This window comes from Mauremys reevesii, unplaced genomic scaffold (assembly GCF_016161935.1).
Source record: "Mauremys reevesii isolate NIE-2019 unplaced genomic scaffold, ASM1616193v1 Contig64, whole genome shotgun sequence".
Taxonomy (NCBI): domain Eukaryota; kingdom Metazoa; phylum Chordata; order Testudines; family Geoemydidae; genus Mauremys; species Mauremys reevesii.
In genome coordinates, this window is record NW_024100878.1 from 150,779 (window position 1) to 163,908 (window position 13,130).

Sequence of the window (13,130 nt, forward strand, 5' to 3'; positions counted from 1 at the left end):
GGGCCTATGTATCTCTAATCAGACATGAAACCTGCCTCTGCCATTTATCTGTGGCAAACATTAGCAGGGGTTGCTTCCTGTTTGCAGTTTGATGAAGGGGATTTTATCCCTTGGGAATTAATGTTAATAACATATGGCTGCAATTTAAGTTCTCACCAACCAGCTGAGGGTGTTTGAATTTGGGGCTGGGTTTTTTCCTTTAACAAGTATCCAAATAATAAGTAATACTCAGTGATCAACATCTGTAAAGTCCTGCATGCTCACCTCTACATGAACACAACTTCTTTCAGTTTAAGGGGGACCCCTGAACCAGAAGCCAGCAGTGCCACTGGGTCAGGCTGTCTCTCTTTATGAACCAGATCCAAATTCTGTAGGCCAGCATTGTCTTGTCATTGATGCTTTCATACAAAAGGTAGCATCTTTTTCCTGTTATTTCACCTTTTTTTTTCTTGAAAGGAAATCTGAAAAATTATCATTCCAAGATTTTGCTGCGACAGGCAGAATGCCTTAAATTTGATTGCTCTCCTGGATAGACAAGATTCATTATTAAGGATTAGTAGCAGCTGCTTCTCAGCATAATTTGTAGGGGAGTGGTTACTTGTGGTTAGTAATGCTCAGCACTTACACAGCAATTTACATCTTCAAAGAGCCTTACAAACACTAACTAATTAATCCTCACTACACCCCAGTGAGGTAGGTCAGGATTCCAATTCCTGTTTTTAAGATAGGGAAACTGAGGAAGAGAGATCTGAAGGCAAAAAGTTTCAGATTGAGTCTGACTTTTTTTTTTTTATGCCTCAATTTTTCACTCCCTGACTTGAGACAAATACAGAGGCCTGATTTTTGGTCACTGCTGAGCACATACCTTGTAAAAATGAGGACTCTAAGGGGTCTCAGATTGGACACCCAAAATCATTAGTCACTTAGGAAACCTCTGGCTGGAATGACTTACCCAAGGCTGTGCAGTGAGTTGGGATTGTACATGGGAATTTTCTGGCTTCCAGCCCCATTTAGACCACAGCCCTCTCTCCATCCACAAAAGGCACGACCAGGGGAAAGCAGCAATGGTGAGAATCATCAGGCCGGTCTGGCAGACCAGGGAGCTGCAGAGTGCAGGCTTTAGAGATGGGGCGATGCAATATCAGCCATATCGGCCCAATAATATATTCTCAGATATTAATACAAAAATATCCAGCTTCCAGATATTTGTTCTGCCCTCCCTTAGTCTAAGAACATAAGAGTGGCCCTACTGGGTCAGACCAAAGGTCCATCTAGCCCAGTATCCTGTCTTCCGACAGTGGCCAGTGCCAGGTGCCCCAGAGGGAATGAACAGAACAGATAATCATCAAATGATACATCCCCTGTCACCCACTCCCAGCCTCTGGCAGATAGAGACTAGGGACACCATCCCTGCCCATCCTGGCTAATAGCCATTGATGGACCCGTCCTCCATGAACTTATCTAGTTCTTTTTAGTCTGTGGGTGAGAGCAGCTGGTCTAGAAGCAAACGGGAGCAGTGCTCTCCCTTGTCCTCCAAGATCCCTGCATGCAACCAGCCTCCTGGGAAAAGGGAACAGAAAACTGCCCTGGCAGCTCGCTCAGCCCCCTCCCCGGTCTGTGTGTGGAGGGGTGGAAAAGCCCCTGCCTTGGCTGAAGATTCAGAGAGCACCCAAGAAGCCATTCACAATGCACAACAAGACCTATTAGGGACACTACGTGGCCCATGGCAGCGAGTCTGGGTTGACAGACTCAGGCTTGTGCTACAGCGCTAAAAATATCTGTGTAAACACGTGGGCTTGAACTGGAGTTTGGCCTCGGCCGCCCACCCCGCTCCCAAGGCTTCAGAGCCTGAGCCCCAACATCTACACAGCTGTGTAGTGAGTGTTGATCCGGGCTCTGAGACTCACTATGCAGAGGCATCCTTGTTAGTCCTGCCAAACCCAGGGACTACTTTGCATGTTCTTCAGCACCATCCACCGGCACCTTATCTACTAGAGGAGTCATTGAATTGTCCTGTAACCAGGCAGCCTGGTCTGGCAGCCTGCAGTCAGATAGGCCCAGGGAGGAAGTTAGTTTGATGTCTGAAATACACATTTCCTAAATACTTGCCTGGCTGTGAGGGACGATGGGTCAGGCCCAAATGGGACAGTCCCTCCATTCCTAGGGAGTCGCACGCTCACAGTGGTGGATTCAAATGCAGTGGGAGCTGGATCCAATCCAACCAAAGCCCCATATCCCCCTACAAAAGTGGTCATAACACTCCTGTCTCCCTGCCCTGCCTTGTCCCTCCAGACCCCCATTCTCCATCCCAGCACTCTCTGGGGGCAGGGCCTCTCTCCATTAATCCAAAATATGCCTTATAGTGGGAGACTCCAGCAGCTCAGTCTATGTAGCTTATCAAAGAGAAGGGTAAGGGGTGACTTGGTCACAGTTTGTGCATGGAAACACAAATTTGATAATAGAGGGCTGACAAACTAGCCAACAAAGGTATAACAGGATCCAAAGGCTGGAAGTTGAAGCTATACAGATTCAGACTAGAAGCAAGGTGCAAATTTTCAATAGTGGGGATAATTTAACGATTGGAAGAAACTACCAAGGTTAGTGGCAGATTCTCCACTGCTGGAAATGTTTTTAACGGAGATCGGATGTTTTTCTGAAAGATACGTTCTAGTTCAACCACAGCTCTTGGACTGGAAGCGGGAATGAATTCAGCGCAGTCTTGTGGCCTGTGTCATGCAGCAGTTTCAGACTAGATGATCATAATGGTTCCTTCCGGTCTTCAAGTCTATGAATGAATCTAAGAGATTTTGTGGCTCCTCATCCCAGCCAAAGGTCTAGATCCCGCCCTAGCCCACCCCAGTTTGCTCAGCCCCTGGGGGACGGAAGAGCTTTGTATTGCTTCTGAGTAATGTCTTTTGGACAACTGGTGGAGCCTCTCTTTTACAGACTGGGGGAGGGATGTGGGGGGTGTTCAATCTCACGTCCTCTGTCCAGGGACAGGGCTGCCATGTTGCAGTGTTAACTGCAGGGGTAGTCAAGAGCATGGAAATATGGGCGTATTCCAGAGGGCCCCTTAAAACAGGTACTTTGCACTCCTATAGTGCCTCACAAAGGATCTCAAAGTGCTTTCCAAACGAGGAATGAATGCTTTCAGTGCCCCTGGGATGTAGGGAAGTATCATCAAGCTCCCTTGTATAGATACAGACACAGAGATCTGCACAAGGCCATGCAATGACACAGCACCAGGCTGGCAAACAGAACTGGGGAATCCCAATTCCCAGGTCCTACCTTAGCCATTAGGCAGTGCCCCTCGCTCTGCAGTGCAACTCACTGGTCAATCGAGCTTGAAAGTAGAAGCACATTCACCAGACACTGTTGTGAGATGATCCAGAAGGCAGTTTTGACTTGAAAAAAACAAAACGAAAAAGCAGAAGTCTGTAATAATCCATTTCCTTTCGTAAAGGAATTTCAAACAGCTCTGCCAGGGGAATTCCCGTCTGTCAGCAGAAGACTGCTCTAAGGAATGACATTTTAAAATCAGACACAAACATGCCCGAAGTTGCAGGGCCTGATCTAGCTGCCATTCAAGTTAATGGGACCTTAGAAATTGACCAAGGAGAAAGGACTGAGACAGGGTATCCATGTAAGTCCTATGGGTCGAAGCTCTAGAGAGTAAGGAGTTCTCTGTCCCCATCTATTGGTAAATGTGGGAAGAATGGCCACAGAACTGCTTCACATACATAAGGTTTGTGCCCAGAATTCCTGCGGTGACATTCTGGAAGTCACCATAACTCCAAACTCACTCAGAATCAGTTGGGTGGTGGAAGTGAACCAGGAGAAGAAAAGGGCGCCTCTTTGGTGACAAGCATTCTGTTCAAGGGTCGTGTTATGCTTGTTGGCAAAGTGGGTTTTTCTGGGTGAGGCTCATCCGTTGCACACCAGCTGTGCTGACCCCTGCAATTTCTGCAAAAACAGTAAACTTAACTGCATAATTTGTGGTAACGGGGGAACGTGTTCAGACTTTGCCCTGGCTTGGGGAGTGGTGTGGTCTAGTGGATAGAGCCCTGGACTGAGAATCAGAAGCTCTGGTTTTATTCCCAGTTTGGCCACTCACCAGCTCAGTGACCTTGAGGAAGTCACTTACTTTCTCCCTGCCTCAGTTTCCCCATCTGTAAAATGGGAATAATGATGCTTACTGTGGCCTGGGATGCCTGGGGTAGCCCTCACTGGAAATGCAAAAGCCAGGGCAGGCTGGAAAGAGGAGAGCAGATTCTCCCATACTGGAGGTTAACACTGTAGTTAGATTCACTAACCAGATACAAACTGTGCTCCTGATCCCCCAGGCTGGTTATCAAGAAGCTGATAAAGGGAATCACACGGCCCCCTTTATTGCATTCCAGTTGTCTGGCTCCCAATCAGTACATAGGTCCCGTAAAGTGAGAACCTATTAACAACTCTGTTCGCTATGTAAAATGTTCTTCTGACCCCAAAGGGTCAGCCACGTTACCAGATCAATATTAGTTTGGATCTTACCCCAAATACCACGCTGCCAGCCAGTCCTTTGTTATCTAAAACTAAAGGTTTATTGAAAAGAAAAAAAAGAAAGAAAAAGAAATGGAAAGGACAAGAGTTGTGAACTGATCAAAGCAGCCAGATACATATATAAGACTTCAGAGTCCATATATCAAGTTCTTAGCAGCACTGGTGAGTTTGCTGGCTTGAAAGTCCCTCTGGAACACATCCAAAGCTTAGATGGGTCATTCAGTCCTTTGTTCAGTACTTTCGTTTGTAGACAAGTTGCTCCAGAGGTAAGAAGCAGGATTAAAGACAAAATGGAGAAGATGCAGCTGCCTTTTTATAACCTGTGCCATGTGGCTTGTTCTTCCTTTGTCCTAAATACAAACTCTCAGCACATGGGCATGGAAAAGCAGACTCCCCTGTCCACCGGCATGTCCCTACATGTCCTGCTGACTCATAGGTATAACCCCTGCCTTCTCTCAATGGGTTCATTGTATAGCTGATTGCTTTTGATAGGCCATCAGGCAAGCTGGATAGTGCTGATGACAATCTGTCTGGGGGTGCCACCCAGAAACACAAGACAAGTTTGATAGACAAATATACCACACATTTATAACTCACAATACAAAGATGAGCTTTCGTGGGTGAATACCCACTTCTTCATTCTTGCATCTGAATAAGTGGGTATTCACCCACGAAAGCTCATGCTGCAGAACGTCTGTTAGTCTATAAGGTGCCACAGGATTCTTTGCTGCTTTTACAGATCCAGACTAACACAGCTACCCCTCTGATACAATACAAAGATGATACATACTTATAAATGTGATCATCATATTTAGCAAATTATAACTTGTTTCACTGATACCTTACATGGCATATCTGGCAAGATTTATTGCAATTTTAGAATATTGGTATCAATATCATAAAACGTCTCACATATTCCATACAGCATCACACTCACCTCTTGTAAAACACTCTGACATCTGCTGAAGAAAAGCACTATGTAAAAGATAGGCACTGTTACTGAGAACCATGTGCTATTGGGAGGACGCTTTGATGGGGATGCAGAGGTAATTTCTCAACAGGATGCAACACAGACAATTGTTTGCGGCAGCAGCACACTTGAGTGAACGCTGGTGAGGCCCCTTTTGAAATCACTATAGCTGGGTTAGGTGGTGAAGTCTCAGACCAGGACCAGGCAGCATTTCGAAGGGACTGGAGCCAGCTCTGCCTGAGTGCACCTCCGGACTCCGGGATCGTGCTACCCAATTACACCAAACCATGAGTGGGGTTAGTAGATGGGGAAGGGGAAAGTGATGTGGGGAAGGGAGATCTGGCAGCTAGAGAACTGAGTTAATGGACTATGGCCATACCGCATGGGAGTATTCTGTTTATCATTCATATAGATAGCATTGTGGCATCTGCCCAAATTGATGCCGGATTCTTTTCTCCTAACAGTTTTCCTTGTTTCATAGAGACTCAATGGGGGAAGCATTGTCCATTCCTGGCATCCAGGGAAGGTATTTAGTGATCCCAGAAATGCTGGGTAAGCACTCAGGCTGACAAAAAAGGGTTACATACAGTAGAACTAGTTTAACACCAGTCCTTTTTGCTTAATCCATAATGGATACAATGGGGTTGATAGGATGGAAGATTAGGATGCAAGGCTTTGAGTTTTATTTAAAGAACAAGCTTTCAATCCTCCCATCCCCTCCTCCCCCGATGCTGTAGTCATGAAATCTTTGGTTGCATTTCTTAATCTTGGATTAGTCCATGCCTCGGCGCTTCAGACCGCTGCTCAGAGCCTGAGGAGATGGCTTAATAGCCTAAGCTAGGGGTAGGCAACCTATGGCACGTGTGCCGAAGGCGACACGCAAGGTGATTTTCAGTGGCACTCACACTGCCCGGGTCCTGGCCACTGGTCCAGGGGTCTCTGCATTTTAATTTAATTTTAAATGACACTTCTTAAACATTTAAAAAACCTTATTTACTTTACGTACAACAATAGTTTAGTTCTATATTATAGACTTATAGAAAGAGACCTTCTAAAAACATTAAAATGTATTACTAGCACGCACAACCTTAAATTAGAGTGAATAGATAAAGACGCGGCACACCACTTCTGAAAGGTTGCCGACCCCTGGCCTAAGCCTTAGAATGAAATGCCTGTGGGTAGAGTCCCTGGAACGACGGCTTTGAGTCTGGGAAGGATCGACTCAGCCTTTCATCTTCCTCACAGCAAAGTTCTGTGCAGTTTAGCATGTGTGGGGGCTCTCAAAGGAGACCTTAAAAACCACGTTCCTATCTGCTCATGCCGTCTACTATCACAGAATGCTGGTCAGACCATTATACAGTAATATCAAAGTGACCCAGCACTCGTGAGGAGCCAAGTAGGGTGGAATAGAAGGGACATATTGCTACCTACCTAGGAGGAAGGATGTTTTTGTGGCTGAAGCACAGGACAGGAAGTCAGGATACGTGGATTCTATTCCCAGCTCTGACACCACCTTGGCGCTCTGTTTCTTCATATACAGAATAGGGATAATTCATATTTATATTAAAGTAGTGCCTGGAGACCTCAGTTAGGATCAGGGTCCCATGGTGCTAGGTGCTGTACAAACACCTATGACGACATGGTTCTTGTCCTGAAGGATTTAATACCTTCCCTACTTGGTGTTGTGTGTTTGCTTAATTTAATTTGTGCTTACAAAAGCCTTTGAGATTCTCAAATGAAGCGCATTGTTAAAATGTAACTTACTAACTAGCACTGCCCAGTGCTTGAAGGAGGCAAATAGACAGAGTTTGTAGCACAAAAGCAATTCGTCCTGCTCATGGCCTGCCTTCTCCCTTTTTATTTCCTTTCTTGGAGGATGGTGAGGGCAAATTAAATACAAAAAAACTAAGTTAATACAGAAGAGTCGAGAAGCCAGCGTTCCAATGGTAACTGAGATGCAGTGCACCCATGTAGCATTTTCCTTTCTATTCCTGTTCTAACTGAGGCCATGAGCCTGCAATCAGATCCACTCTAGCAGCCCCCCTGAGGCTCCAGGAGTGGTGGGGTCCGTTTGCAGGATTGAAGTTAGTGTTACCAAGCCTGCTTCTACCACAACACACACAGGAAGGGTCATGTAGCTGGGTAAATGTTTCTGTAGAAACTGTAACATTGGAATTTACTTATTTCCTCAGCCCTACTGTTGCATGAATGTCCATTTTAACCATTTCCAGAATAAAAGGTCGTAAAGGGCACTCTGGGTTGTGCAGATGTCTCCCGGAACAGAGCAAGATATTATTTATCCGGGACTCCCACAGCAGCTGATGAGAGATGGTCACATGCTTGAAAAGCAAATGTGACCTTCTGGTTTGTGTCTAATGTTTTTTCTGCATGTGTTTTATGTGTGCATGGCTGACCAGTGAATACTCCCAGGACAGAATCAGTGCTAATGCAACACCTGTTAATCACTGAAATCTCATCACCTCCTGGTTTCTTTACTGCTAATCTATCACAGTTCAACAGGCTGCCTTAGCAAAAATGTCACTTCAATTACTGCTGTTTCGCTTCACCCGGCTCATACACTAATAGAGTTTGGCAGGATTAATTAATTTTGCTCTACAATTAAAGGAGACCTAAGACAAACCTTAACTCTTCGTTCACCGAGCAACATCCAGTCAATCACGCGAGGCTGCTTGCTGCTGGGGTTTAACAGCTGTGAGGAGTGTTTTGTTGGGCTGTCCAGCAGATCAGGTCCCCCTAGGAGAGCTCGAGCGTCCTTTCTGGAGAGAGGACTCGTTGACGATGTATTTAAAAGGGCACTGTCTAGATAAAATGAGATTAAAAATATTGTTTTGTCTCAGCTACAGTCAGTGTTAAGTTGCCAGTCCCAAAGCATATTATTCAATCACGGGTATGTGGACGGTGGTGTATTGGAACAGGTCACTTCCCATCACTAATGTCTACTATCCTAATTCTTTTAGGTGTTCATGGAAGTGTCTCATAGCCTGTGATAGCTCCTGCAGAACGAGACTGGAAAAGTAACTCTTTCCCATGTTGTCCCGTTAAGGGGTTGGGCTGGTTTGCTGTAGATCCCACCCGCAAATGGGACAGGCCCTCTCTTTAAAAACAATAGTGAACCCCCCAAACTCATTGCATGTGGCCTAAGATGGGAAAAGGCTCTATATCTCAGGAAGCAGCCAGTCCACTTGTTGAAATAATAGATGGCATGTGAATGACAAAACACAAAGCTCTAACGGAATGTTAGGAACTATTACGAAAGGGATAGATAACAACAGTAGATATCACAATGCCACTATAGGTATCTGTGGTGTCCCCAGACCTTGAATACTGTTGTCCAGTTCTTGTTGCCCCCATCTCAAAAAGGATATGGTGGAGTCAGGGGCGGCTCTACCGTTTTGGCTGCCCCAAGCAGTCATGCGCGGGCGCCGAGGCAGCGGACCTCCCGGCATGACTGCAGAGGGACCGCTGGTCCCGCGTGGCTGGACCTCCGGCTGCGGACGGTTCGCGGACGAGCGGCTCCGCAGCTGCCCGCAGCTCGCAGCCATGCCTGCGGGAGGTCCAGCCGAGCCGCGGGACGAGCGCCCCCTCCGCAGTCATGCCTGCGGCAGGTCCGGTCGTCCCGGGGCTCCGGTGGACCTCCCGCAGGCATGACTGCGGCACGTCCGCCGGCCCAGCCTGCCGCCCCCTAGATTTGGCCGCCCTAGGCACCAGCTTGTTTTGCTGGTGCCTAGAGCCACCCCTGGGTGGAGTGAAAAAGGTTCAGAGAATGGCAACAAAGATGATCAAGGGTATAGAATAGCTTCCATATGAGGAGAGATTAAAAAGACTGGGACTGTTCAGATTAGAAAAGATGAGTAAGGGGCGGTTGATGGAGGTCTATAAAATCATGACTGGTGTGTGTGTGTGGGGGGGAAGTGTTATTTACCCTTTCCCACAATATAAAACCCAGGAGTCACCCAATGAAATTAATAGGCAGCAGGTTTAATACAAACAAGATGAAGTACTTTTTCACACAGTGCACGATTAACCTGTGAAACTTGTTGCCATGAGATGTTGCAATGGCCAAAAGTATAACAGGGTTCAAGAAAAGAACTAAATAAGATAACGGAGGATAGCGCCATCAGTGGCCATTAGCCAAGATAGTCAGCACTGCAACCCTATGGCTTGGGGCCACCCTGAACCTCTGACTGCCAGAAGCTGGGTGGGGAAGACTGGGTAGCATAGGCGTCGACTCCTTGTGTGCTCCAGGGCTTAGGCACCTATGAAAAAAAAAGGTGGGTGCTGAGCACCCACCAGCCACAGCTGTTTGGCAAGGCCACTGATCAGCTGTTTGGCGGGAGGTACTCAGGGGAGGGCGGAGAGCAGCAAGTGGTGGGCGGGCAGGGGCCGTGAGGGAGGGGGCAGGAGTGGGAAGAGGCAGAGTGAGGATGAGGCCTCAGGGGAGGAGCACCCACAGGGAAAAATAAAAGTGCCTGTGCTGAGTAGCTCACTCTAACTGACCTGTTCTGTACACCGCTCCCGCCCCCCAAGCTCTGTTACTGGCCACTGTCAGAGACAGGCTGCTGGCTAGATGGACCATTGGTGTGACCCAGCATGGTAGTTCTTACGTTCTCTTTCATCACCCTATTCACAAATGAAGAACTTATGAAAGCAAGAACAGTGTGACATGACAGCTGCATTTTCAGACACTTTCAAAAGAAATAAGAAGCCAAGTTATTTTTGTCTAATCTAATTTTCTATAAACCAGGCGGATGTTTTATGTATTTTGGCAGAACGAGCTCTATCTGATTGCAGTGTTTCTAAAGACCAGATTTGAGGATTCTGAAAGCACTGGAAGAATTTTTTTAAAGTTATGTCAGGGCTCGTTATTTCTGATAGCTTCCAGGTGGGAGCTCTATCTGCACTATTTTGCAATTCAACGCCGTAAGGGATTTTTAAGCACTCTTGAAAAGACAGAAGCTGATTGCAGTACGAGTGTGCCAATGCGATTGGGAGACAGAGAAAATAATACAATTGTGTCAAACAAAATAGCTTAAAAAGCCCATCACAGGGAAAACAAAGATTGCCTTTTGTATGCCAAGACAAAACACTTCAAAATAGTTAAGATTCTAAGCACCAAAGAGCTAAGAATTCACGCTGAAGAGTGATTCTCCCCCAAAAATAAAATAGCACAGTGGGGTTCCACATTCATTTTTCTCTGATTCCAGCTCAAATTTACTCAGATTACATGCAAAGACTTTTTTTTCTAGCTGCCACCCACCTCTCTTGGATCTGAAAGTCAAACTGGATAATTTCTGGGTCATAATCCTCCTCTGGGAATAAAGACACTTCAGCTCAATTTCTGTGCTCAATAACACCTGTGTAACCCCCCCAGTATTGCTAACCCCAGGCATTAGGAAAATCAAGAGTCAGGCAGCCAAAAACCATGAGATTGGCTTAAAAATCAGGAGATTTAAAAAAAATGTTTTGTGTTCTATTTGTGTTCTGTTTTTTAGAGCTTTTACTGTACACTTAGGTCTCATTTTTCCATCTTCTCTGCAACCATAAGGGCTACTTATTTCTTAATTTTTTTTTTAATTTTAATGAACGCTGAGATTCTCAGGTAAGTACATGGCTCCAGGAGCCATGGCTATAAGAAAAACACCAACTATTGCAAGCCATGCAATAAAATCACAACAACTTACAACACTAAACCCCTTTGTCTTTATTGAGGTTACACAGGTGTAACTGTGGATAGAATTTAGGCCTGAAATCAGAACCTACTGAATAATACTGTTGTTGCGTGAGACAGGATAGAATCCAGCTCACTCTTCTGTAGCTGCCTTGGCTCAGGAGAGCTAACACAAGTCAAAAGTTTCAAATGGTTACTTTTTACAAGGATGCCAATAGATTGGACTCTGAAGGTCAGCTGTTGAGAAAGGTGGCACCATTTTTACATAATCACTTTTCTGATCAAAGCAGTACCTTGAAGGGGAAAAATCTCTTAATAAAGAACATTGCTCTTTTCAAAAAACACCAAAATAGGCCATTGTATCATAGTATGTTGGGAAGAAAATGTCAGCCCATTTGGCATTCTAAACACCTCAATCTTAGACCATTATGATCCCTTCACCTTTTCTAGGTCTGACTCCATCCAGCTGTCCAGGCTCCCATGCTCACAGATGTACAGGCCAACCAATTAACTAACTCCACTGAAACACTTATGTCAACAGATATGTGGGGATGCTTTTAAATGCACCAGATGGTTTTAGGAAAAGTGATGAATGAGATTCAATAACCGGGGAGTGTGAAGGAAAGGCCCTTGCAGTCTGCACTTTCTGCAAAGCAAAACTGTGCGGGGGAGATACCAGCTTCTCTTTGATGAGCTGAACATGAAGATTGCATTCCATAATGGAGGGGTGTAGGCCAGTGTTTGAGAATAAAAACATGACTGTCAGGGTTTTGCTAGTGGGATGTGGGTATATGGAACAGCTGGCAAGTATGCACAGACACAGAAACTGCATTAAGATCAGTCTTAACCATAAATCAAATGCTATAATAGAAGATGAACAGGAAAGTAACAAGCAACAGACAAGAACGGTTCCTTACCCTACAGTAACTGTGGTTCGTCCAGAGGTGCTGGCTACACAGATTCCACCCTTAATGCGCACATGCCCCATGCTCACAAGATCAGAGTCTTTTGAGGAGCAGTGTCCGTTGAGACTGTGCTGTGATAGACCCAGGCCAGTTGGGTACAGCAGAATAGCAGAAGGCAGATATACTGGCCACTGGATTGACAGTTTTCTGTTCCCTGACTGACCAGAGCAGGGGCTGCTCCAGGCTAATGAGAACACCTGACTCTAAACCTGCAAAGAGTCAGGTGAGGCCATTAAGTTAATGTGACCACCTGACTAATTAAGGCCCTGCTGATACTATAAAAAGGGCTCACTCCAGTCAGGCAGGGGAGTCAGGGAGCCAGAGGAGAGGAAGTGTGGCTGAAGGGCTGGTTAATGAAGACACCCCCAAACCATCGTTAAGGGAGCCCTAAGGTAAGGGTGAAGAAGGGAGAAGCAGGAGAGCTGTGGGGAAGTGGCCCAGGGAAATGTAGCAACTCTGGCAGTGAAAGGTCGGCTGCCAACAGCTGCTACCATTAGGGTCCCTGGGCCGGAACCCAGAGTAGAGGGCGGGCCCGGGTTCCCCCCAACCCACCACTACAGGAACATCTCCTGGGAGGGGAAGTCAGGCCCCTGTCAGGACAGGAGGCTAAACTGTTCTGAAATAAGCCCCAGAGACAACAGAGACTGTGGGAGTTCTCTCCCCAACCTCCTTGCAGCCTATGATGAAAAGGGCTCAGTAGACTGTACCCCTGGCCCTAGAGAGAGAAGGGCTACGTGGAGGGTCACAGTGAGCCACTGAGGCTAGCGTAAACCGCCTAGAAACACAGGACCCACAGGAGCAAGGTCAGAGCTCTGCCACAATGCTTACACCCCAAGTGCCCGGCCCCCTTCACCTGAAGGCATAAATGGTGGAGTGAGCCCAACTCTGTCTCCGTTCCATTGCCAGTACAGATTTCCTTAGGAGTAGGACTCTGCAATAGTGGGGAAGGAGGATGGGACATGAA

General features: G+C 46.4%; 1 pseudogene; it reads left to right on the forward strand.

The window, feature by feature from the left end:
• Window positions 1-3,888: 3,888 nt before the first annotated feature.
• On the forward strand, window positions 3,889-4,031 carry LOC120394548 (annotated as a pseudogene).
• The last annotated feature ends 9,099 nt before the right edge of the window (window positions 4,032-13,130 follow it).